At 46.6% G+C, this 27,736-nt stretch overlaps 1 protein-coding gene and 1 non-coding gene across 2 annotated transcripts in view; one reads left to right on the top strand and one right to left on the bottom strand.

Annotated features, from left to right (window-relative positions):
• Nucleotides 1-27,736, top strand: part of LOC119455668 (uncharacterized) — a 141,352-nt gene that overhangs the window by 33,597 nt on the left and 80,019 nt on the right. The window lies entirely within an intron of this gene.
• LOC119457121 (U2 spliceosomal RNA) lies at nt 21,796-21,982 on the bottom strand. The gene has a single exon (XR_005193152.1). It is a non-coding gene; the product is annotated as a U2 spliceosomal RNA (small nuclear RNA).

Below are 27,736 nucleotides of genomic sequence, written 5' to 3'. Positions count from 1 at the left end.
GAGCGTGGACGTTCCTTCTCGCAACGGCACTTCGTCCCACATTTCGCGCCGTTCGTTCACTAGACGGCGCGGCAGCAGAGAGCGAGTCTTCTAATTCCAGCCCGAGCCGAAAATTGAGTTTCGGCGTCACCGCCGCAGGCGCGGTAGACGTTCGCTCTTCCTAATGTGCGCCAAGGGCCGGTTCGGTGGTCCCGTAGGCACGCAATAACACCGCCGATGCTTTCACTACAACGTCCTCGCACGCGCATCTTCGCCTGTCGATATATTTCTGCTGCGCGCGTGTTTAAAACACGCAATATAGAAAGAGGGGGATATGTTCTATTTTGGTATAGGAAGAACTTGCCCCCCCCCCCCCCCCCCCCAGTCATGGGTGAAATCGACCCTCGAGGGGGTTTGGTAACAGTGGTCGACGAGATCGACCGCGGCGAAAAAAAAAAAAAAAAACGAATGCATCCGCCTTAGGCGTACAACCGCGGACGGGTATCTAGAAGAGATTGGCCTAATTACACGTGTCAATACGTACGCACTTGGCTAAGGCCTTAGCGAACGGCGCGTGATTGATTAGCGTTGCATGCCATTTTGTCCTCTTATTTTCTGGGCTATACAGGCAAAGGCCTGCGAGGAAATTGCGAACAAAAAAAAGTGAAAGGAACGCCCTTCTTTTACTTGATGGAATTCTTTAGGCCGTGATCCTTTTTTGATGAGCTTACTTGAACCGTCTCGAGCTGTTTAGAAAGAAGAATTTGAGTGAAAGTAAAAAGCCTAACCTGATTTAAATCTCCGAGAATAACAGATTGAAACTTCTCACTGCCTGATGGGCCTTTTAACTGAATATTCTTCACGCTTGTGAATTGCAATTATCCGACGCAGTTGCAATTATTCGTAACAAAGTTGTATGAATAAAAGCGCGAAAAGGGGCCTTTACTTTATTTTGTTAGTTATTTTTATTTTACATGCATGGAGCTAACACCTCCATGCGCGCCATGAAAGAAAAAAAAACATTTAAACAAATAAAAAAATCAAGAAAATCGATCGTTATACCACTGGTGGCATTTAAAGCTTTGTGCCTGAGGTTTTTGCTACCTTCTCGTAGGTTCAGCTAGCCTCGAGGTTTTATTATTGTAGTTACTTTTCGCCACCTTGATTGGAGTAAACAAACTCTACGGACCGCTTACATCTCGCATACAAAGAACACGATATGTGTGCTGCGTTCCAGCCATCAATGTTTGAAGATAGCTGAATGGTTCAGATGAGGAGCTTACGAGTATGATCATGAGCAAGAGTAGGTGCATACGTAAGCGAATTCCTTTTAACAGCGAAGCTGTTCTAGCTAACCGTAAAATGTGCCGCCTGCTGCCGCAAAACCTCGCCGAGCTATGACGTCACTGCGTTGCCTAGCAACCACCTCGTGGAGAGGCGTGTGCCTCAACTCCTCTCCAGTGCTGTGCACATGTTGCCTTGACATGGGACGTTAAGGAGAGGAAAGGAGAGCATGCTCGGGACAGGGAAAGAGAAAATGAGAGCGAGATAGAGAAAGAAATTGTAGTAGCACCAACGAGGCAACGTGCACAGCTGCAACTGACGCCGCCCGCGTTGCCTAGCCGCGCATGCACCGAAGCAGTAGCGATGACGTCACCTCGAGTTGCCTAGTAACCGCCGGCGCAGGTGCGATCTCGCTTCACCCGACACAGACACGGCTCCTGCATGCCTGCCTGCCTGTGTTTGTGGCATGCCAGGCATGCTGTCGCTCGTAGGCGCCGGCGCGTTCAGCGCTAGTCACGCGAAATGTCGCGAAAGGTAAGGTACCTCCGAATATAATCGCTCAATAATACCTTCCCTACATGCGTAGTTAAGTTAAACCAAGACCTAGAAGCAACCAAGTTAATACCTAGCAGTAGCAGGCTAGCAGCGAGTAAGACTTGAGGGTCGACAGCTTCGCTGTGCCTAAGCGTTGCATGACCAAGTGCAAACTTGACCCCCTCCCACTTTTTTTTTTTTTTCATTATGCCAGCTTTCGACCATCAACGCTTGCCCACGCACTTCTTTTATGAGTCTTACCCCGTATTCAGAAATGCATCCTATAACTTGAAGCTCATGCTTGACTTGACCTAATTGCCGCCTGGCGTGAACGTGCCCACGACCCTCATTGCGTTTTCTTGGGCGCGTTCGCAGCAGACGTCATTTAGATCAAGTCAAGCATCAGTTTCGAGTTATGATGCCTTTCTGAATGCGGGGGTTAGATGTCATACAATCTTCACTGTTTTTGATATGGTTGGTTTTTATTGATGATGTAAATTCCCATCAGTGCCTTCTTTTAGCGCTACCGGTACGTTTTGTTATAGATACACAGCGGTGTCTGTCGAAATCAATCATGTTCAAATGGGATTATGCTCGAACTCCAGTTGTGCGCAAAAGCCTTAAATGCGTGCATTTTTTTTAATTATTATTTTATGTTGGAAACTCCCTCGCAACCGACTTCTCCGCAAAATATAAATTGTTAAACGATTATAGATTGGTAGAACGAGGTGATTTAAGAACAGTATGGCAATAGAGTAGTTTGCGCCAACGTGAGTTGACAATAAATACAGAAAACAAAATGAAACAACGCAAGAACACGATACGTTTCGTAGTGTCTGCCAATGGACACAAGTCAACAAAGCTTTTTGACTCTAGACCTTGTTGAGGAACATTATAGTGGTGCAATCTCAAAGTACGCGTGATAGTTGTATTCGTATTACTGTGTAGGTGGTCACAGTGGAGAGTACGTCGACCGCAAAACTTAACCCCTGAGCATCCTCTTTAGGTTGCAACTACAAATGTTAGTTGCCGCTCGCGTGCTTTATATACTGAAATGATCCACACACGCACACATTGCATGGTACAGGTGACAGCGATAAACGAATGGGGAAGACAGTTCTTCATGAGTAAAACAAGTCATAATACGTGGTGTTCTGGGCTTTAGAATAACAACCGGTGGTTTCAAATGTCCAAGTGGTTGTCGTACTTGTTTTTTGTTTGTTTGTTTGTTTGTTTGTTTGTTTGTTTGTTTGTTTGTTTGTTTGTTTGTTGTTTGTTTGTTGTTGTTTGTTTGTTTGTTTTGTTTGTTGTTTGTTGTTTGTTTGTTTGTTTGTTTGTTTGTTTGTTTGTTTGTTTGTTTGTTTGTTTGTTTGTTTGTTTGTGTTTGTTCGTTTGTTCGCTGCTGCGGGAAGTTATTCGGGCTCACGGCTGTAGGTCATAGACGCAAGGAAGATGCTCGTTATTTCAGTCAAACATACATGAATGTGTAGCTGTTGTTCTTACACTTACAATACGTATAACATTGCGGGAACGGAGGCGGAAGAATTGCAGTGGTTTCGTTGAAGTATAGATTGTATTGATAACTGCCGCGGTATAGCAATCCGCTACTTAGGATTACATTATATTTAATGGATAGTAAGTGGATCGTAAAACAACCCGAAGGCTTCCGGAAATGAACCCGAAGGCTTCCCCTATACGGTGTAGTTCGTAGCCCACAAAATAGTTTAGAGGCTTTAAGCGGGGTCATTTGCCAAAATATCGAAAGGAAAGCGTTGATCAATAAGCCCTAAGCATCTTTCACTGTGTCCATGTCATTCATAATCTATTACGGGTCGTGTCTGAACCTTAACCTAAATCCACAATAGGACTGTCAAACATTGAATGGATGCTTTGGAGCTGGGGGACCTCGCTGTCAGCCAAACTCGCGCCCTCTGAGCCCCATTAACGACGCCATCCAGCGCTCATTAAGTTCAGAACCAAGGGACATACTCGGCGAAGTCAGCCAGGCTGGCACGGCAAGCAACACGTCCTGACATTCTGGAAGCGCCACACAACGTTTGAACGTCCAATATGTTGTCGTTGATAGCTGACTACACTAGTTCTAAGAAATGACGCTTTAACCTGCGCGCGCGATGGACGTCGAGAGACGCAAGTGATGTTAATTAACGCTTAATTTCACCAACAGACAGCACACGCTGGTAATGCTGCGCAGAACGTCACGAGACCGCATTAGTTGAAAAGAGTCCCAAATGGGAACTTAAGAATGCCTTCTCAAGCGTTCAGTTCACGAAATGTCACGTTCGGCCTGTCCCGATTAACCGAGCTATAGCAGAAGCTTGGAGAGGAAGCGCTAGCGAAGTGGCTCTGGTTTATACGTCACAAATAGTGCTCGTGTAGTTCAGTGCGACAATAAAGGATATTTACCAGCTCGACGCTGTGTACGTCTACCAACGTCACAAGAATGGCGTGTCGATCAACGATGTGCACGGTCATGCTGTGCACATCCCCAACGCCGGTATTGTCTATCCGCTCGCGCAAAGATGTGTGGTGCAGTATGCTTCAATGCTCGATTCGAAACGACGCGAATGTTGATTCGATTCCTGGTTACGTCACGTCCTGCCGTACCTGAACCAAAGCGTAACAAACCTACGACCAAACCAACGAACGACCATGATCGGCCCATTTTCAAGATCATAACTGCGGTTCGCAGCAAGAGAAAGAAACTTACGGCATGGTATTGAAATATTGTCCGTCAGACCTCGCGCAAAGAGAGGTCAGATTTGTTTTGTGGTTCAGCGATAAGAAGACATCTTCGCTTCGCGAGAATGCGCGATACTATGTGTCGCGAAAGCTACCAGGCCTAAGGCTTCGCCGACAGCTCCGACGTATATATTGCCCCTGTCTGTGACAGCATTAGGCTGCTTTCAAAGTACAAATGGCGTAAGTCCCGGAATAACGGCCGGGTTATACATAAATTCTATATTTTCAAGCTTACTATAAATTGTGCAGAGTGGTGAACGGGCGGCGTTGTCCCCCAGATGTGGTCGTTCCTGAGCAATTAAGGATGAAAATGGAGTATAATTGGATGAAATTAACAGCTATGTGTTTTCTAAGCAAAGCCTGTGGTTCTCTCTCCCAATAACTTGGCACTTGGGTGGTAGCTATACGGTTCACGGTGTTGGCTCCAAATGATAGGGAAGATCACTGTAGGTGGGGCACAACACGTGCATTGGCACGATCATATTCCTGGTTGGTTGAATTCAGGGCTACATTAGTTTCAAAACAATACCATCAACGACGAGCCAAGCGTCCCTACGCGTCAGCATTTTACAGCTGACCGAGAGTACGTTCAGTACTTGAGCATTCAGGAGTCTTCGAAAACGCTCTAATTCGAAAAAAAGAAAACTTCGTCTGCCCTCCCACTCCGTGAAGGTGGTTAACCAGCGAAGCTGAAACGTGTGGCCCCGGCGTTTATCACTAGGTTAATCCCGAGGGTTCATTAAAGTATTTCTCAGTTATGAAGTCACACACACGTTCGGCTGCGACGGAGACAACGACGACACTGACGGTATGCCCGCAGTCCGCCATTGTCGCCTGCGTTCGATGTTTCGAGTTTGCTCGGCGGCGTGGTTAACAGCATTCGCCCGCCATTGCCGCTTGCTATTCTTCGAAATTAAATTGCTTCAAAATTTAATTTTTCCGCTACGTAAGACAATGAATGGCTCATACCCCCTTAAGCAATGGCTCATACCCTCGTAAACGCGGCCTCCCCATTACGACGACAGAAGAGAAGTGAAATTCTACGCTGAAATGAAGAGCGGCTACGCAGCCAGCTGTGGAAGACGAGGACGAACGCGGGAGCAGTGGCACGAGCGCGCGCCGAGGGGCGCCAATGAGCCAGCTGCGAAAGAAGACGACGACGCTCGAGCCAATGCTGATGATGATAGTCTTCTGTACACAGGCGATTTCACCTAGCTGTACGCGATTTCGTCTAGACATATAAAGCTTCGCTTAAAAATAAAAATCTAAAAATCTGTAGCTCCCACAATCGGTTTAAGCCATGCTTTCGCCAGTGTTAGTGAAGAACACTGTTCCTGCTTAGCGAAAACAAGTAAGTAGCGACCACGCGACCCAGTTGGACAAATCGTCACCGGGAATCGAACACGCGACCTCGTGCTCAGCAGCAGCAGAATGCCATAGCCACTGAGACAACTTGGTGGCTTCCGCTCTGTTTAGCTGCCCGATGAGACACCCTTGGCGAAGCAACTCGACAGCTCCTCCTTCCAGATGAACTGTGTCTTGGAACGCCGCCTTTTCGTCGTCGTCAGTTTAGATTGAAGTGGCGACCAAAGAGTAGCCACGCGTTCAGGCTGGAGTCACGTCCTCCTTTGCCGGCCTGCTATTGTGGGCAGATTCACTCGGGAGGCAGAAGGGGAGGTGGGGGGGTTGTGGTGCCTACGGGCCCCCCCATTTCCTCCGCATCTGTGACGGAATCCTTCGTTAGCGGTACGTCGTGACCCACTAACGGAAATCAATTATCCTTTTCCCGCGCCATTGTTGGTCGACGTGTTTGGGACAGATCCGGCTCTGGCTTTCAGGGCGGTGGTGCTTCGTGGAATGGGCTCGCCACGTTCACTCCAGCTGGTGCAGGCTTTATTTTGTGGTTTACCTTTTTGTCTATTATAGCGTGTTGCCGCAAGTCGGTCACGCTGCTAGTCTGCGCTTGAAGTTGTGTTGCCTGCCTTTCGCGGTGCTGGCGCCTGAGGGTGGACAACCCCAGAAACATTCTCAGCTGTTGTAGGCGCTGCAAATACTAAGTGTATACCTAGAATACCTTTAATTTATGTGTCGAGTCAAAAATTGTTATATTGGCTTTCCAATTCTACCATCAAGTCAAACAGGAGTAAGACGTGCACTCCAGCCCAGAATATGATAAAGAAAACTATCCACGTAATGTTGACCACAGAGAAGGTCGGTCAAATTCTGTGACGCCGCGTTGAAAGATACTGCAACCACATAATTACGTTGAATAGCGTACTTTCAGTTACATTTTACTTATTGTTTTCCCCATAAATGAAAACGAAAAAAAAAAACGTCGTTCCCTGTCTCTTATACTCTTAACAATGTCTCTTCACTGAAACCAAACCACAAAGAACTACGCGTAACATGCCACACAGGGTACTGCCACGTCTCTCGCGCTTTGCCTGCACTGCATTTTGATTGTATCGTACCTGCCACATCTACAAGCTATGTGTGGAACGGCCCACACTCGGTGGATTCTCCAGGCGAACCGTGCCAATGAATTTGGTGTAATTGCATGAGCACCATCCATGGGCCGGTAGTAGAAGTTTGTTTCTACTACCTGTGCCCAGTAAAGGGAGAAACAGATTACGGTGACTCATTTCTCAAAAATTTATAATCAATTTCAATCCGCTGTTTCCACTCATCTCGTTCAACGGTAGTGTATGCTGTATTCGATGTCAATGGCCGCAAGTAGCTGTACGTACATACAATAGTATAAAGCGAGTTTGCTTCTTGTTAGGCAAATTAAGTTATTGATTCGAACTTCCAGCTAGGATACTTGTGACAGCGTTCGTAAGTAGCTGCATTATTTTCGTGTTAAAGGTAAGTGCGCCTGTGTTTCTAGCGACAGGAAGTCCCGCGATTGATATTGCTGAGTAGTGGCAGATACTTCTCTTTTTTTTTTCTTTATTTTTTTTTACCACGCAGGAAGCGACGAATCCTCTCTCGCGATCTTTTTTTTTTCTTCATACGCCCAGTCCACGTGACACGTAGATAACGGTGGTTTGTCAACAGCCTCCGCGGGAACATTTCTGAAGTCCATACTTTCAGTAAGGCCGGAATCGAGCGAATTAAGGAACAAACCGGATGACGTGGAGGATTGTGCCAATTTTGCGGCCTTCTTTCGAGAAAGGACAACAGGCCGGACAACATTAGAAGGAGGATGGCGAACGGAAGCAAGTTCTAGCCGGAAATGTCGCGCCGACTGATAAGTGACATTTCTGGTGTGGCTGGAATTTCTTTTCTTCTCCACCTTTCCTAAAGGAACTCATCTTGGAACAGCCCTTTTAACTGCGGGAAAAGTGCTCGCGCCCTGAAGTGGTTTACCATCGCAAAAAAGAAAAAAAATAAGGCGTTGAAAGCTTTGTTATTCTCTTGGTGGACAACGGAATTCTCTTCGACTGTGGTCAATCTGTTCATTTTGTTGATCCTGCCGCCTCTTCACTTCGTTCTTCCGCCCGTAGCTGTAATATTTCCTCTTCACTGTAGCAGCTGTCTTCATACTTTAAGAATGTTTATGATCGATCCAAGTGCGTCAACAGCAATATTTGAAATTATTTGTTTGTTGTTAATTTTTTTTCTTCGAGTCACGTCATTTCCTTCGAGTCAGTTTCCTCCAAGCTGATTATGAGACAATAAAATGTTTTCTAAAAGCCAGCGACGTAAGTGTTCAACATTTCAAATGCCATCAAAAAAGTAAACTAATAAACAAAACAAGGAGAGTGGTATGCATCATCGCACTTGCCGCAGCATCATTCATTAGCCAGAAGTATACATACAAGGTACACCCGCTAAGCGAGCCCTCCTCGAGGTAAAGCGAGCACACGCAACTAAATTCAGCGACTTCATTCCAAGGCGTTCATAATTTTTGCTCATTCACAAACTTTCATATGTTGGCGGACGACATGTGGGCGGCATATGTGGGCGGCATACTCATCGCTACGGAACCCCAAGCAAAAAGCGTTGGAAACACATGAATGATCTCGAAGATTTGCATTGATAGAAGAAATGCATCTGAAGAACAAAAAAATTGGCGGGACTTCCACGTATATGTGGGAAATGGTGATAAGTGAAGCTTCCATTGATGTTTACTGAAATGTCCTCACTTTACTTCTTATTCGCTTCTTAATGCATGATCTGGTCGCATTTTGTTCACCTAATTTCTTTATTCGCATTCGGCTGTTTCTGTTGCCGACTTACTCACTTCTCTTTAGCCGACTTCTGCAATTTTCAGTTTACGAATTGTTCATTCCCTTGCCTCTTCTGCTGCTTGTCTATTCGGGCACATGCACAGTGACACATAAACAGCGGCCAAAGTTGTTCTATAAGGTGTCCAAGCTAACGTTAGCCAAGCTGTTGAAAAAAAAAACGATGTGGAAAAGACGGTGCCAGATACAACTTCATCACCTACGGTGTTCGGTCGTCAGACCTCTGGCGACAGAACATCGTAAGTCTTATAATTGTAGTTTGCACCGTGATGTTTTTAATAATGCTTTTACAGTGAAGCTGTTAAGGGCTCAGTCTACGATGGTCGCGTCCGGATGCAGAAAAAAAAACTCTCATTGGCCGTATGCTGTATGTGCGAGTGAAACCGTGCGAGGGTCGCGCTCTTTCACGGGCAGCGAACGCACGGCGGAGAGCAAACGCCACTTCTTCCGTCGCGCGACAGGCCGTGGGGGGGGGGGGGGGACGAGGGGGAGGGAGGAGAGACGTAGCTGCGGCACCAAATGGTATCTTACGACCGGGCACAAGGGGAACTGGCGAGTCAATCTCCCACGTGAATGAAGGACAGCGGGAAGGCAGCGCGGGAGGGAGGGGCTGCAGCTTCTGCTCTGCGAGCAACTTGTACTTTGCGCGGCGCCGGGCGCTCGCGCGCACCGTATCTTGAAAGCAATCTGTAACACGGATCCTACCTTTGTATGCGCTGTGCTTTCGCCGCTCAGTTTCCATTGAAGCGATAGACCACATGAACATTCGCTCGCTGCTGCTGGCGCGCTTGCTCACGCCAGCGTTTTGACAGCGATTGTGTGCGGTCACACAAACAACGCGCAGAACTGTTGTCCATGGCGGCGGCGTTTTGCCCGCGTTCTCACCAAACGTGCGCGGCGTTGGTGACGTGTTTATGAAGAACGTGCCAACCTTTGCCGTACACCCTATGGTGGTGTACCGTACCGACCATAAGGCCATGGTCCCTGTGGTCACTAAATAAATGAAAACCACCGGATCATATATATTTCTCATTCTTTAATAGTTCAAATAACCAATTACACCATCACATTCTTAATAATTGGAAATACATAATTCCCACCATAGTACAGCCTTCGCTGGTCTTCCACCTCCACCCCAGTAGAAGGGCTGGCAGTTTTTTTTTTTTTCTTTAAACAGCGCGGTTATAACTTTAGCCGGGACACGTGGTATGTTAGGCTATACAGCGAGACAGCAAGAGCCAGCAGCCAGTACCAACAATGTGGGGCGAAGAAGCAAGGAAAGCGTCGCTCTATAAAGACACAAGCGCGATCAATTTTTCCATTACAACCACTTGGGGGCAAAATTCTGTCGAAATTCGACTTTATTTTCTTTCTTTTTTAATACAGTGGTTGTTTGCGGAGTCACTCGTGCTGCGCCGATGTTTTTTAGATAAATTGGGCTCATGTCGATGCCATATACCTGAGCATCCACTGCTACTTGTTAGGAGCAAGAAAAGCCCATATGTGTGGTGGGTGTGTAGGGGAATACCACGCAAGGGAACCGCAGTTCAGGTTAGACCATTGACTGAATGCCTGCAGGAAACCGCTGAATAGCTCTTTGAGGGCCTCCTATACGCAAGGGAAAAAACGGCCCCAACATACGTAAGCTCTGAAAAAAAATAATCAGACATCTTTGTATGCTTGGTCGCTAAAAGGCGTGTAGCAAAACCCATTGCTCTTTCTTTGTTGCCATGAATAGACTGAGTACGAAAAGGCTCCTTGTTCACATACTGGAGTTACCCGTACGGGACTTCACGACAATGCGAGCTAGGAGAATTCGATCCGAGCTCGATAATATTTGTTGCTTGTTCTCAAGTTTTTAGTAATTGTTTTTATTTTGATTTTTTTATTTTGTGATGAAATGTGCCGCTGCAAAGTCGATAAATGTAGGCATAGAGCAAACTCCTTAAGTCACAAAAGCAATGCGAAAATAAAAAAAATATGTTCCATTGCCACTGGTTTATTTATATGAGTAACGATTTTAGGGATGAAAAGATAAAGCAGCCTGACAATAAAATGCATAGTTATCACAAGTACTAAAAGCAATGACGCTACTCAAGTGATAATACTATGTGCGCAGTGCTTTAAAACGGTGAAGCTTTAGGATTATAAGCACGGCAACCAGTTAATCGAGAAGTTTTCATTTTCGGACTACTGCTCAGACGCTGCTATCTTCAAGGCGGCACCTAATGGTGCAAAACTGTATCGGATCTACCGTTTGGAACGTTAATAAACCAAATACGAACTTGATCCCCTTGTAAATCGGTATTATAGCTGCGCAGTACATTTAGTTTCACAAGACAATCAACTAATCTGCAAGAGCTGTCCGCTTCGAAATCAGTGAGCGCTAATTTGTTCCTTCACTTCCGTTGTCACGTCCGGCTCTCTATTTTTTGCTTACTCGCTCCGCTCTCGTTATCCCCGCAACTGCACCCGGTGCTTTCTCCTAACGTTGAATAGGCCGTGTACGACGGCAGCCATCACGAGCCAGCCTTAGCGAGCCATCAGAGCTGGCCGCAGAACTGGGGTTGAGGGTCCTCGCGCTGCCGCAATAAAACGACCGCGTCGCAATAAAGGCTGGCCGTCCAGCCTCCCACCCGTGGCCTCCCCTTTCTCAATTTTCTCTGCGCTAACGTTCTTCGCTCGGCACAGATGCTTTTATTGCCTAGAAGCCCCCTCCACCCCCCCCCCTCCCTCTCTCTTCTTTCTTCCCTCGCCTTCCTGCCGTACGGCCTACCCTAAAACACCCGCAGTTGTTTTCGGGTTGTCTCAGCACGCCCTTGCAGCCCATTAAAAGTCACCGGGGAAAATCACATGGAGCCAATAGACCGGAGAGCCACACTCGGAAAGCGAAAACACCGCACAATTTGCTCGATCTCCCCTGTAGGGTCTCGGTTTCGCTCTCTCTTGCTTGTTGTGTCTTTATAACCTTCGATAGGCTCCGACTTAGTTTCGGCTTTGTTTTTCTGCTTCTCACTCGTTTTTTTTTTTTTTTTCTTGGCGTTGGCACTCCGTAATACAAGTCGGGTCTCAAGTCTGCCCCTCAGGGCTCTTAAGCAAGGGGCCCTTAGAACATGGTTCGCCGCGATTCAGTGTCAGCAACTCCGCGAGATCACGGGGCTAGAGCTCCGGTATGGAACACGCGAAAGGTGCGCAATGTGTTGCGACAAAGAGAGAGAGAGAGAAAGTGTGCAGCTTTGCAGCACAGCTGGAAGAAAATTGCTGCGAGTTTGGTGAAAGGCGAACGCTTAAGTGGCGGCGAAGATGTGCGATCCTCAGGGCGCCGAGATTTCTGTCTGCTGAGATTACTGGCGTAGAAACGGCTTTGCTTTTCTTGTCATGATAAAGGCATTAGCGTTCAAGTGTTTGGGCCCCATGTGTTGCCGATAGACCTCGCTCTCACCGTACTCGGTGATGCAGGTCATTTTCGTTGGTTGCCCGGAGATTTTTTTTTTTTTTAGTCCAATCCTGCCCACACATCGCCCGCGCGTCTTTGTGAACTTCAATTAAGGTTTCTCAGCTTAGCGGCCCTCTCTAGACTTCTAATTAATTCGACTACGGCATCTAAATGCATAGAGTTCTTCTTTCCCCACAGTTCACGTTACGAAATTTTGCCGTAATATGTCATGCCACCGCTCATTCGATGAAATCTTCAAGAGTCAATTACACTAAACGTGGCGTAAAGATTGAAAATACTGGCCTCCTGGCTATCACGTTTATCATAAGTTCACTGATACCCGCACATATGACTGAGGCGGTGAAATTTCAGGTATCGTCACCTAAAAGCGCGCACCAGGCTACAGGAAAAGAATAAGAGTTATATTATATGGCAGCCGGTAGCGATGCCCTTCGTTACTGTTACAGTGACTTTATGCCATGGCAAGTTGCAGTGGCTTTGTTGTAATGTAATATTTCGTTACTTTATGCGCGTGTATTACCACTATTAGAGTTGATACATTCCTATAGAAGCAGAAAATGTTTCCTTTCACAGCACTGGTACCTGCGTTTGCTATGATAACTGTATTGGCAGTGCCGGGCTGCAACGAAATGGCGCTGAAAAGAAGGTAGGCGCTTGAATCGTGAAGCGCAGGCTCGCAATACTGCGATGAGAACCGGTCGCAATACGCACTAGACCACAAAGCTCTAACTCGAAAGTCCCTATTTTTTCCCTCTTGATCAAAACGCCGGCAGCGTACAACGTTTTTCAGAACACGTCACTCTTCTGTCGATAAAGCGCGAGCATTTCAAAAAGAGCAAATGTTGTAACTTCGTCCTGGCTAACAAAAAAAAAGAAAAAAAAAAGAAATTCGACGGATCAATTTCTCAGGAGCCACTCTGTTAGTGAACGTGTCGCGAACGAATAAGCATACTGAGATCATCCCGCCACTCTCATAGTGAGAAGGCCTACCAGAAAAAAAGAAAGAGAAAAAGTGAAAGTTAAGTAATATTTTCTTGACGCGGACCAGTAGTGAATATCGGACTGTCTCTCGAGAGAAAGACTGTGCGTAAGCTCCTACGCCTTTTTTTCGATTTCTTTTCGATCCGGATCATTTCTGCACAACAAGTGCGATAAAAAAAATGAAGAGAACCATGCACCAACTTCGAGCGGGTTTAATTTCATTCGAGCACGTATGAAAGCGCCAAAGCGAAAAGCAGAAAGTAGAGCAAATCGCATGAAGGTACCAGCACAAGTCTATCGCGCGAAGGTTTAAAAGCGAAGCAACCGCACATCGCGTAACGTGGTATAAAAGTCCGCACCGCGGGAGGGGATCCAGTAACGTCATATCAAAACCCGCACCGTCGACGAATCGCCAAACAAAATGATAACGTCAGAAGCAAAAAGAAAAAAAAAGCACGAATAAGAACGGCAAGGAACGGTCCGACGTCCTTGTCTCTAGATTTCTCTACGGAAAGAATGTGCCGAGAAAAGAGGTGAAAGCGTAAAATTGGGGATATACTGTATATTTGTCATGGCTGTGTTTTCTTCGCTATCCGAAAAAGCTTGCCTCGGTGGCGCCATTAGAAAAAACTAGACATACGCGAAAAGATAATCGAAGGAAGCAAATGAGCCAGGAGAGAGACACAAAACTGTATACCGGCAAGGCATCAACATTCATTTTGCGACACGCCTGTGTGCTGTCCTGTTAGTTTTTCCAACTCATTCTACAAAAAAAAAATGTCTCACATCTGAGTCAGAAGTCCTTTAAAGAAACGGAATGCAGGCCCTTGCTTTTCTCCTCTTTGTCTGATATGACGTTGCACTTTTGTTGTTCTTTTTCTTTGTGTGTTTGTTCAAATTTAGTTTTCTTTTGTGGGAAAGGTAGCGAGCTCAGCGGCTCTCTTTAGTTTTAAGTGGAAAGGAGGCTATCGAACGGATGCTCCGAAATCTAAGCGCTCGCACACCGCACCGCCCAAGGTAAGCGCAAACCCATTTAGTTTCACTTCTTGAGAGCATCGAACGAGGCGAACGGCTGGTTCGAGAACCTAGAAATTCGAGAAGCAGCAGCAACGACAATGCGACAATGATGTGCCGCAAAAGAACGGCGCAGACGAAAACGTCAAATGCCGCATATATACGAGTACATAACTTTTGTGACCTCATTAACTTGCCGCAAGCGAAGATGGCCACTGCAGGTTGTCACATAATGTTTTTGTATCGTACACAAAGCTGTAGGCTGTTTTTATCGAATAACATAAGAGAGCATAAAAAAAGAAAACCGCAGCTAAGCATACTTGGCTTTGTAATGCTACACAGCAGCATTCAAGATGCCTTTGTAAGTAGGTACTTTCGTAAAAAAGAATGATAACAATAGCATTATTATTAATATTTAAAAAAAATTTCGCAGAAGCCATCTCACGATGGCCGTCGATGGTAATGCGTTAGCATTTAATCCCTACAGTGGCACAACGTATTGCCACCGTCGAAACGATTTATATATGAGGCGTGTACTGCGCGAGAGTCCTCTTTCGCACTTCCCAAATAGAGTTACTATACTATATGGCTCCCGCAGGGAGCCAGAGTTGGGCCTCCGTTTTCCACGTGCCGCTCCATTGCCATTCGCCAAGCGCGGTCACGTGGAACTCCGAATTCCTGCAGAGAAGCCGACCTACGGCGACGCCGTTCCTCCTTTTGGCCTCGTGAATTCCAGCGTCATCGCCACCTGCGCGGCGTGTTTGATTTTTGTCTGACAGACGCGGCAGCTTTCGCGCGAGTGCATTAACTCTCTGGGCGAATCGCGTTATATCTTCCTGTTCTGTGCCCCTCACTTGCGTTATCGGCATGACAGGTTGCAGTGCACCCTACTGCAGGAATCGCTGTGAGTGTGAAAAGTCTGTTTTTTACATACCGTGCGCCCGATAAGCCATCCGACGCCGACTGCGGTGGCTTTTGCGAAAGGGACGCCGCAAGCCAGCTCCCAGAAATGCTAGAATTTGCGATGTAAGCTTACGGTAGAAGAATGGCGACTTTATTTCTGCTTGTTGGAGTATGTCATTTGGTTCTATATTTTAAAGGTTCTGGTAAAACGCGTAAACGCAAGCACCCAAGTGTGACCTGCTAGCCTGCATTTCGCGCCTACGACTTTACTGTTTTAAGAAAACGTTCGCAACAGCTCTGCATTTTTGTTGCGGTGTTTGCGGTGCAACACCGCAATCGAACCATGACAATCGAAACAAGCGCGAAGCAGACCAAAAGAAGAGCGTGCGAGAGCCTACGCGAGCAGACGACAGAACGAAACTAGTGGTCCGGCTGACACCACGTACGAGTACGAATCGAGCGGTCGGGCGGGTCAGCGTAACGCCAGTTTCCTTCGCGCACGTCACTGAAGCCGGCGCTCTCATTGGTCTCCGCCGTTCGCGGGCCGCGTCTTTTAACTCCGGCTCCGCGTTCGCTCTTGAACGCAACCCCTGCATGAACGAGAGGTGGCTTCACTGCACAAATTTGGATCGCAAGATGGCGGACCTATGCCCAACTCTTACAGTGTACTAGTAATTCTATTCCCTAAGAACACTCGGCACCATCTAGCGTCTCGATCGCGAAGCCTGCGCTTGGCCTGCGAAATGTATGGCGTACCGGTGCAAGCGAACGCTTAGAAACGCGTCATGCAGCAACCGGGCTTCTCTCTCTCTCTTGTTTCTATACACGCTGCGTCATCTAGTGGCGCTGCCGAGAAGTGCGTGCGCAGCCTCCGAGACGAGAAGCGTGGCGCGCCAGGGCCTGCGAACGTTGAGAATGGCTCCCTCGCTTGCCGCACACTCGGTGGCGCGTACTCGGTGACTGGCCAAGTGGCGAGAGGCTCATTGAATAAGCGGCACATATCCAATGCATTCGTGGCGCAGCTCGCTAAAGCGTTGGCGTGAAAGATATTCGTTGACGGTCAGCACAGACCGAGTGGGACATACCCAGGGCTCCAAGTCGGCGTCAAAGAGTTTCACTGAACAGCGGTGCCTATCCAGTCCCGCAACTACAGTCACTCACGTCGGCTTGAAAGAGGTTCGTTGAAGAACGGCACATATATACACATTGCCGTATGCTCAGTGACTAAAGTTGGTCCGACGGTTGGTTTTGAACCCTGTTCCGTCAGCAAAGCAGCCCGATGCGCTACCCATTCGACCATGGGCGAAACAAGGACCTCCTGGTAGGCGGGAAAGCGGTTACACACACACACACGCACGCACACACGCACGCGCACGCGCACACACACACACACACACACACACACACACACACACACACACACACACACACACACACACACACACACACACACACACACACACACACACACACACACACACACACACACACACACACACACGTTTTTTTTTTATCTGAGAGGATGGCGTCATCGTCTTAAAGTGGTTGAGAGAAACAAAATGGGTTGAGAAAGAAAGTAATACAGAGGCAGAACACAACGTATCAATCAAGTTTTAGCAGTCCACGTTTAAATATGGACTCTAAGCTAGTACTGGCCACGCCGCATGAAGACAAGTGACCCTGCAGTACGATCGCATAAAAAGAATCGACCGAGCCAAATCAGTAATCTAATATAAGCGGCTATTACCAGGTAAACAACAAGTAAACAATTACGTTAAAATTAAATTTTGTAGTTTTAGGCTGTTTATGTTGTAATGTCTACTAAGATAAAATAGAGTGCAGTACCGATAGACGACTCAGCAATGGCTGCGACTGATACCGCGACCTACGGCAAACACTGGATGTGGTTTAAGAAATAGGGGAGGGGATATGCAGAATTCAGCAAGGGCGCATCTCCACGCAGTTACATCGATTGAGTATATGTGGCGGACGTGCGCTCAGGCTGTCCTCCTTTCCCAAACCTCTCCTCCACTCTTCGCGCACGACCCTGAGCATCAACACTGTTGCAATCGTGAGGTCGGCCATTCTGTGTAAGGCAACTTTCTTGGGTGGAGTAAGTCTGCTTTCAAAAGTTCACAGGAACTGAGCCACGGTAGCTCAGTGTCTACGGCGTTGCGCTGCTGATCACTACGTTGTGGGTTCGCTCCCAGCCGAATTCATTTTTTTTTAGGCATACAGGACCATCTTGATGGGTTAGTTCTTGTCTTTCCAATAGTTCATTGTCTTACACGAAGCATACAATAAACTCAGTTGGTAGTCTGCACTGGTCCTGTCATTTTGTCCTTCTGTGGTTGTGTGTTCCTTCGCGCAGACAACCCTGCTAGCACTCTATGACGCCTGCGCTCGTGACTGACACAGCAGCGGTAGAAAATGACACAGGGTAAAAAGCGTTGGTAACGTAGCATTCGTACTTGAGCCGACATGACAATGCCAACGCGAAACGCCGAATGAAGGCAAGCAAAACAGTGTTCCTTTTATATATTCTAGTGATCAGCCATAGTGTACACAAAGTTCTAAGGAGATTTTGCTGTGTTCGTGTAGTAAGATCTCGAACTCCACCGGCGGCCAGAGATGTAGTTGCCATTCCTCCGGAGCCCACGGTGATTGTCCATATCGATTGCGCGTGGGCCTTCAGCACTTCCCTGTTCCCTTTTCCCTTCCCTAGCTTCCAAATATAGAACATTCAGAGCGAAGCCGGGAATCTTGAGAGGAACAAAAAAAAAAAAGATCTGCAAATACAAAAAAAAGGAACAAAAGTGGGAATTAAGCTGAGGCCATGTGAAAAAGTGGAGCGGCTGCGACTCGATCATTTAGTTGGTTTTCTTTATCGAAGAAGTTCCAGAGCCCCTAGTATTATCTTGGCCGGATGATCGTGGCCGTTGCCGGGACGATCATTTCAGGCCCCACGCTCGTCCCTAAAATTATCTTAAATTATTATTTCGCGTGGCACGAACTGTCCGATGAAGTGTCGCAGCCCTGGATCCTTGGTGCCCCACATAATCTCCTCGAGGCAGTTTGGGTCACCTCGCTACATGCGTTATCTCTCCTCTGGGAAGAAAGCACGTCACGTTCCTCTGTTCAGGCACGCCTCAGAATGACTACGGCCTAGTATGTAGGGATACAGTGTATGTATATATAATATAAAAAAGTGGCATGCACTCTTCGTGAGGGAAGACGTTATGGTAAACAGCCTTTTCGCGCCTGTTTACTATAACGCGAGTCGTCCCTAAGGGTCCGCTACACCTAGCGGAATGTAGGCTGTAGGAGAGACGCTCGGAAACGACCGAGTGTTTAGCTCTTCTTTTCTCTCGCATTTCAGCAGAAACGTTGCTGTTCCTGCAACCCCTGAGGACGCTTGTGGGCCTAAAAAGGCTGCGCGGACGTTTTCAGGGCGTCGCGTAGTAGGCGCGCTGCCTCACGTTGTGCTAGCAGCAGCAGTGAAAGCGATGCGACGACGTCCGGATGACGCATGTTTTGTTAGTCCAGTTTGTGTACGCGCTCCAAGCCGCTGCCAGCGCTTGGCGAGATTACAGTCCCCATTACAGATTACTGTCCCGCGAATGAAAGTGTGATGCTCCGTTGCAATGAGCGCTGTAATTTTTTTGCATTCCTGCTTAGGGTGTCGTTCTCCGCGAAAACTACGCGACGTCGTCTTCCCCGCTTGCCTCGGAACCGCGGTAATTTCGCGACGTACTTCGTTTTCTCTTTCTCTGGCAATATTCTTGTTTGCTCCTGCGTTTGAGATTTTAGCGTGAAGCGAGTTTAACACTTTGTTTCTCTGTTAGCAGAACAGCGGCACGTTAAGGTAGCTGCCGAGAAAGGCAGTTAGAATTAGTTAAAATCTGTTAACAATCTCGAAGTCAGAGTGAGCAGTGAGCTCCCGGTTGGGTCGCACAATATTGCGGTTTTGAACGTTTCACCCGAGATGCAAAGCAAACTTTGTTAGTGAATAAAAATTACCATGCACAGTGAATAGCACATTCGTAGCCCAGTTACACCGTAGTCCGGAGATGTGGGTTCGAGTCCCACTTCCACCGATAAAGAAATTTTTCCTTTACTCTATGCGCTGTGATTTTTGCGGACACCAGCCAAACAAACCACCAACGAAGCCCATAACAGCTAGGGGTGAAAAAAGGTGGGTGGGCAACATCAGCTCCCCGGCTGCAAAATTTGGATCGGGGGAGGTAACATCAATTGTTTTCTTCCACTGTTCTCGCATCTGCACGCTCAAATGACGCAGCACACCTCCCACGGCGCAGAGTGCACCGTAATAAAGTAAATAAAGCCTGCACCGGGAATTCGCAATGGCTAACAGCAGTGGCCAAACAAAATAGACCAATCAATCCTTCAGCTGTTAAAAGCGTGGGCTCTGTATCTCTATTTGACTGCAGAAATGTAAAGATAGGAGCGCTCTCCAGTAATATGGATCGGGCAAGTACGTGCCAGTGTCAATTCGTTCTCATCTCATCTTTTTCTCTCCTCATCATCTTGTGCCATGACGGAGTGTAAGTGCAAGCTGTTTGGTATTATATATAAGCCGACTAGCGCACAAACGTATAAGCACAGTCTGCTATGGTATATAAGTGATGCTTGTCGTAATCGCTTTGTCAACGTCTATTGTACGGTCCCTGTGTCTTTTGTACGCTAGTCGGCTAATAACCTTGCACCCGGATACGCGGTGACAAAACAAACCATCGTGAAGCCATTACCACATTTATAGTGCTAGCTATTATACAAAACAAATATAATATCAATAAGTCGTTTACTACATATTTACACTGCACATAATTATTTTGAGCAAGTACCCGCTGTGGTGGCGTAGTGGCTTTGGTGCTGCGCTGCTAAGCACGAGACCGCAGGATCGAATCCCAGCCGCGCCGGCCGCATTTCGATGGGAGCGAAATGCAAAAACACCCGTGTACCGCGCATTCGATGCACGTTAAAAAAAACTAGGTGGTCAAAATTAACCCGCAGTCCCCCACCCCACTACAGCGTGCCTCATAATCATATCCTCGTTTTGGCACGTAAAACCCCAGTATATATTTTTCGTGCGGCACGTTGCAAACGGAGCGAAGTGAGGCGCGACTGCCTCGCTGATCGGAAGATCGCGAGAGGCAGCGCGTGGATGACGCACGGGTGCGATTCACAGCAGCCGCCGCAGGCAGACCATGCGCCCATGCAGTCGGTGAACAGATGACGTGCGCTACTCTGGCGCCATCTCGTAGCCATCGTCGCCACAGAGCCCGTCTTGCGCGGTACTACGCTTTTCTTCTCACGCCTTCGCCATACCCTCCTCCTTCGCTTTAAGCCTCATGGTTTCGCTGCACCCTCCTCGCGCTCTCTTCGCTATCGCCGTGTTACATCCGCGCTCCGCGTTTGCTTTTTCATCCTTCGCTGTGCTCGTTCGCTCGGTTACGAGGTACGCCGAGGGACGACGCCGACGCTCGCCGCAGCAACGGTCGCCTAAGAGCTGCGCTCTAAAACTGGCTATCTTTTATTTTAAAAAATGGAACCACAGAACAAGGCTTGACCCTTCATAAACCATTGTTGTGGAGAAGCCACTTTTAGGAACACATTCTGCAAACTACAGCTGTCATCGCTGGCCTTTTGAAGCGGATCATTTTGAACAGGGATAGGGACTTGTAAGATACATCCCTTGTAAAATATAGCAACTGAAGCTGAACACCGTCAACGCATCCCAGTAACAATCATCATGATTGTCCTTGTCAATGTGCCTTAATACGACCTTGGAGTTTAAGAATAAATGTTTTGATACAGAAACTGTGTTTCTTGCTACCTCCGAATGCTGCTCACGCACTGTCGACGTGCCCCTTATCGTTTCTTTTTTTCGTTTGTTTTTTTTGTCAGGAGGGAATAGGAGAAATATGTTTGGCCTGTCACAGAAGGTGGGCACGCACAGTCTGTTTGCATTTTCATATGCAGAATAAAAAGAACTGGCTATAGCAGCGTCGATAAATTTCGTCGTCGGGCCGTCAAGCAATGGACGGAGGATTCCGAAAAAAAAAAGAAAAAAGCGCATCATTCAGGGAACTTTGCAGGCCGTCCGCAGGCTTCCATGAGAGGCGCGGCCGTCACGCGGCGAGGGTTTTATGGAAAGCAGCTCGCGCCGGTCCATTTGCACCGTGCATGCCCAATCGGTGGATCTGGGCGTGTGCTGGCTGCAAGCGGCGGCAGCTGGGCTGCTAAGAGCCGGCGCAGCGAACGGCTGCGGCCGGTGAGGCGTTGGAGGGTGGAGGCGCCAGCCCACGCGAGACGCCCACTTTCTATAGGAGCGCATGCATCCGTCGACGGGTAGCTCGCACCGGCTCTTTCGTATGTGTGAGGCGTGAATATATGTCTGTCCGTTTCCTGGGGCGTCTGTTTAGCCTATATCTGGACAAGAAATATTTACTCGAAACCACTGCGTCCAGATCAATACTTTTGCAGTACTTTGTCATCGGATGAGAATCAGTAAGTGATTTATTTTTAATTTTTTTTTACAGCGAGACTGTATATGGCTAGGTTATGAAAAATTTTGCATCCGTCTATCGAGTCGGATCGACAGAGAAACTTTCCCCGTGGGCCGATCCCAAAGATAGTGCAAAACCGGGCCGAGCTGCGACGGAGGTGAAGCAGGCTTCAAGCACTCCGCCAACTTGCAAAAACTCTTGGGTCTTGCAATATCTTGGGTCCAAATACAACCTGTAACAGATATTAAGCTGATAATAACAGATACTACCCTTTGACCCGCGTCGGCCATGTCGACGTTCGCACCATACACGTGCACGCCATCCCGCGTATTCAAACTAGTACCTACCAATCTGAGTGTGTTCGGTCTCCTGACGTCATGCTCTACGTAGGCTCCTTTCCTCAGTTCTGCTCTAACCGTGAAATGGGTAGGCCGCGTGTTGTGTGGTCTGAAGAGCAGCGTGCCTAACAAGAACGACGGCGTGAACAGAAAAGGGAATGGGCGCGGCGGCGGCGGAAGGAGACCACCGACGATGAGCGGGCCGCGGACGCCAAGCGTAAGCGTGCTGCCCACCAGGACCGCACGGCGGAAAGAAATGCGAACCGTCTATGTGTCCACAATCCCGCAAACGTGGAACGTTTCACCGGAACAACGTCAATGACCACATACACAGTTCGCTGGTCATCCACCTTCACAGAGTGGAATGGCACTGAATGTTTTTGTTTTGTTTTTTTTTACTTCCATAAAAAATAGCGTAGCTGGCACTGGAGGCGCAATGCTAAAGACAGCGGAGCTGATGGGCATCTAGCTATCCTGCTCTCTGTGCTAGGCTCAGCATTACCAATTCATCCCCAGCATTTCCCGGAATTTATTGATTATTTATCGATCATTGATTAGCTATTGATTGGATATCGATGACTGACTAAGCTTAGGTAGTCCCAACCATGCTTATCTAGAGTTAGCCAGGCTCAGCTTCGCTAGTTCACAGAGGTATGTTGCATTGCGCTTGGACCCTTTCTGCACTGCCGCCAGGATCGGCCCACATTTTCTGTTTCCGACAGACAGATTACGCTCGGCATAAACAGCTCCGCTGTTAAAAACTACTGTGAGCATGTCACCGTTTAACTCTTTCGTTACCGCGCCTACAGAAATCAATCAATTTGATCGGGAATTATTCTACGTGTTGAACATTTCCTTTGGAATTTTTCTACTAGCAACATTATTGCACCGCCTGAAACGACGAGTAAACTTTAACTATTGGTCAGATTTGTCAATTTTTGGCAGATTGGTGAGTCTGGAAAAATAAAACTTCCACTGGAGGTATCGTTGAAGCTAGCCTTTAGTGCTCCTAGCACTCATTTAATAAAGAAGACTCAAAATTTGCTCTTTCGGCGACTCGACAACATAATTATTAAATGAAAGCAGCAGGGCAGGCGCAGAAGCTTCTCTCGGGTTGTCAATTTTCCGATCCGACGTATTGGCGATGTCGTAACGATGTCGCAAACTATGGTAGATGCCCATGAGTGTGTCGTATTTTGATAATTGGGTTCGCCTAATACCAAGTGCAGCTTTATTTTCCCCGCCGTGGGTTGCCTTTATCTATCAGCGCTTTCGACAGCTTATGTGCAAATTATTACGAGCAATCCTTCCCGTCGTTCGGTATTTTCACTCGCAGAAGAGCACGCTGTAGATTTCAGACCAATCTTCGACTGAAGCTTGGTTAGCTGTCTAATCTCTTACATTTTGAACACCACCTGTTCAAGTGCCCTTATTCATTACTGTAAAATATCGTGCAACACTCCACATTACATTACAGCCCTGTACATGAATTGAACAAAGCGTGTAGAGGCTCCAGCACCAGTTTAGCCCACACTCGACCACTTTGCTTGCACAGAAAAGCTGATCGAACGCAATAATTAAGCGGGGAAGCTTCTGCATGCTACCTGACCTTGTCTATCTCAGATCTTTTTTTACACTCACTATATTAAAAATAGCAAATTATTGCTTTCATTCGTGTTCCTTGAGCTGCTCTTTGAAGTTTCACATAAGAATTTTCATAACTAGACAAAGCAAATATTACTGCTAAACATCCATTCAAATCACCAGGGATCATCAGGCTGTAATTTTATGTATCGAAGTATACGCTGTAACTATTACGTCCTGAAATAAAATTTTAAAACCTAAAAGTGTCGAAAATGAGCACATTTATTTATTTATTTATTTATTTATTTATTTATTTATTTATTTATTTATTTATTTATTTATTTATTTATTTATTTATTTATTTATTTATTTATTTATTTATTTATTTATTTATTTATTTATTTATTTATTTATTTATTTATTTATTGAGTGAGTGAGTGAGTGAGTGAGTGCGAAGCACTAGTGACCTGTACATTCATATGTAGCACATGTGTCTTTGTTTTTCCTAGTTAAATTGTCTCCCTTCATCATTCTCCTCTTTCCCTTCTATCATATAATGCAAAAGTGACGAGGTCAGGCTGACCCCGTATGCTTTCGTTGTTGTCGCGGTGATGAAGAGGAGCTAGTGAAATCAGGCATTGTCATAATGTGACAGGTTGTCTATTTTACTCTCTTGCGTCTTGAAATGAGGATGAGGTTTTAATTCTCTGAATAATGAGTTCCAAGGTTACCAGTGTGTCATTTGTTCGTGAACCTGTCTGGCAGATGTGAGATAACGTGAAGCAATGAAATTGACTATAATCAAGTAAACGTGCGACTTCATGAAGGCACCCTCAACAGTCATGACCCTTTTAACAGTCTCTCAGGCCACATGGTTCCGTTTAGAAACTCTCAGGAACGTACTGGAAGTTGGCGCAGGTTTCGTGACTTTTATTAAAGCATTTTTGTTAGTTCTTCATGTCGGTGACAGCAAGTATAATTTTACTAATGCATCAGTAGTTTGTTTCAGACTATTTTTAGGGCTGCTCTTGAGCATTACGTTTAGAAGTCGAAATTGAAAACCATATGACGTTGAGCTGGTTTACAATTTGTTTCGGTAGACCATCTGCGCGCGATACACTGGAGAAGGGGATGAAGTACAGAGACCTCTCGAAAACTAAAATAAATTTGGATACAGCCAGCGGCAACAATCTTTGCTAAATATGCAGGCTTCTTAATGCAGAAGTGAGGCGGGCCGGACGAGCAGACAAGTGAACAGCATAAAATACGATGCGTGCAGGTAAGTTTGGTATAGTCGTGTAATATGGCAGGGCAAACAGGTTGTATGTCACTCAATTAGGTGTGCAATTGTACACCCTATTGGTACTGACTACAGAAAATACGAGGAATCACTGCGCACCTGCTACTCAAGCAAAGAGCTGATCGTGTCTGTGCTTTACATGATGCAGTCGATTACACCTAAATTGCAAATTTAAGCGAACGGGTCGACTAAACCAGAAACTTGTTTACTCTACTACAGCTTAGTTCTTCGAAATGGTCGGCGTAAGCACGAAAGAGTCTTGGCGGACGTCGATCATTGCTTAACACCAATGTGACGCTTCTATAACTGGGAATGGCAAATCAGTTCTGCGGAATCCTGCAAGATGGACGATGGCTCATGAAAGGGACAATTGTCATCCACCTGAATGTAACGCGGAGCTACAAATAAAAACCATACGGGTTTCTCATATGAAACCTGCAAAGTTTTCCTTTGCAGATTCGTGCTACATTCGTATGGATGACAACTTTTCCTTTTATGCAACTGAGAACATTGTGCGTATCTAATCATTTCTGAAATAAATAGGTCAATAGTATTCTGTGATCTGCCACCGAGTACGAGGTCGTTGGTTCGATTCCCGACAATAACAGCCTCTTTCGGAGCGCAAGGTTCGTTTGGAGTGGCATCGAAGCTAAAAATCGCCTGACTAGACGGCGCAAAATACGCGGGGACCGCGCAGCTAAACAGCAGGTCTACTGGGTACCGCTTCCCGCCCCGGGCGCATTTTATGCTGCCACCGCGCGGAGCAGGAGGGTCTATACGATATATAATATACCAAAAGCTGTAGTTTAAAATGGGATTTGTCTCGGCTCTTTCAAAGGAGATCCTTCGCCTTTTCTGCATGACTCCGTTTAATTTGACTTTTTCGCGAACAAGAGCGGTACTCGTTCTGTGGTCTTGTTTTTACTACAGGGCTTATCATCATCATCATCATCATATGTATGCCCACTGCCGGTAGAAGGGCTCTCCCAGAGATCTCCAATTACCTCTGTCTTGCGCCAGCTGACCCCTTGTTATGCCTGCAAATTTCTTGATTCCATCACAACAGCTAGCTAGTTCCCTGCCATCATCGACTTCGCTTTCCGTTCTTTGGCACCCATTCTGTAACTTTATGTAGATCACCAATTATCAGCCCTACGCATTACGTGACCAGCCCAGCTCCATTTTTTCCCCTTAACCTTAACTAGAATATTGACTACCGCCGTTCGCTCTCTAATCCGTATCGTTGTCTTCCTATCTTTTCACACTGCGCTTACCATTTTTATTCCTTCACTCGTTGCGTGGTCCCTAGCTTCTTCTCAAGTTACTTTATTAGCCTCCAAGTTTCTACCTCGTATGTTAGTACCGTTACATGTAGATAGAATGAATAAACGCTTTTTTTTTTCAAGGCCTATCGCGAACGAGGGCCAAAAAATCTCGATCATATTAAACAACCGCAAAACATATGCAATTAGTACCATAGCATAGCTTCTTCTGAAGCTGCAGTTTGTTGCGGCAACGAATGTGCAGATCAAGGCTGATCAGTGTACTAATGGAAGTTTAATAATTACTCCCGAGTTTAGAAATCGAGAAAACGTCGTACAGCTCATACACGCTCGCGTAAACAGGCAGCTTCACCGTCGCACGGCAGCGTCTGATGTCTAAGAGGAGGAAGAACAAATAATGAATGTCATTTAGGAGACCGAATCTGGCGATCTAATAACTAAATTTGAAAAGAACTCTACCTAACTAAGCAGGTAAGCGGGAGCAAGCGCATTTACCTTAAAATATACATTGTGCTCAGCAAATCTCAGATATTTTTTTGGAAAGAGTTCTAGTACATTGACCGACGACGTCTGTTTGAAGTCTCGCCCACGTATACGTGTAGTGCCTTCTTTTCCACAGTTTTCCTGTAGCTAAATCTTCTTGCTTTCCTGAACTCTATCCGCTCAAAATAAACGGCCTCGGAGGTTTGAGTAAGAAAATCCGCGGTGTTTCATTGCGTCAACACAAGCCGGCTTCTGTTTTAGAGTACTTTCCGCCCACTTCGCAAGTCCCAGGTTGCAGCAAGTCGCGATTTCAAATCTGCAGTGTGCTCCTACGATTGTTTCGGAGAATTCGCCACGCCGCTGAGCCTTTAAGCTGTCACCAGTTCAGGGGGAAAGTAAACTTCACAATAGAAGGGAACCATTGCTTCGTCTGGATTTTAGAATGATTTTGAAACTTCGTAGCGTCGTCTCGTCTACCGAGTTTGCCAGTGCATGTGTTGGCGTGAAAATAAAATCAGAAGATGCGTTATGGTACTCTGCCCTAAGCTGATGGGCTCAACTTTGGGATCAGACAGAAAACACGCTGCCGACTTCCTTCCACCCGGTGTCAAGTTGGTCCCTTTCAACCGCTATTGCAGACATGTCGCAACATGAAGGGAGTCGCGTTAGCCTCACGTGTCGTTCATGAAATATCACCAGCACTTTTACACAGAACTTTCCTATTTCGTTATGCCCTATGTAGGGTAGCAAATCAGGCACGGGTCCGGATCACCTTTCTACTGTTCTTTTTTCTGGTGTTTCTCTCTTCATGTAAAAGCGAAACTTTCAATGGCTACTTTCCCGTGTTTTGCTTGACTGTCTGGCTGCTGGGTGCTCTTGGGTAAATCGCTATTTCGGCGGATATATTTCTTGATATATAACCGAAGGTTATATGAGCACCTAGTGAAAGTTCCAGTGAACGGGCTGATATAACCCTTGTATGCTGATCAAGTATGCGCCACCTCTGTTCTGCGTAACAGAAAATAACTGCCAACATAAAACGAGAACATATAATGT

The sequence above is a fragment of the Dermacentor silvarum genome, chromosome 6 (assembly GCF_013339745.2).
Source record: "Dermacentor silvarum isolate Dsil-2018 chromosome 6, BIME_Dsil_1.4, whole genome shotgun sequence".
NCBI lineage: Eukaryota > Metazoa > Arthropoda > Arachnida > Ixodida > Ixodidae > Dermacentor > Dermacentor silvarum.
This window is presented reverse-complemented; position numbering and strand designations above follow the sequence as displayed.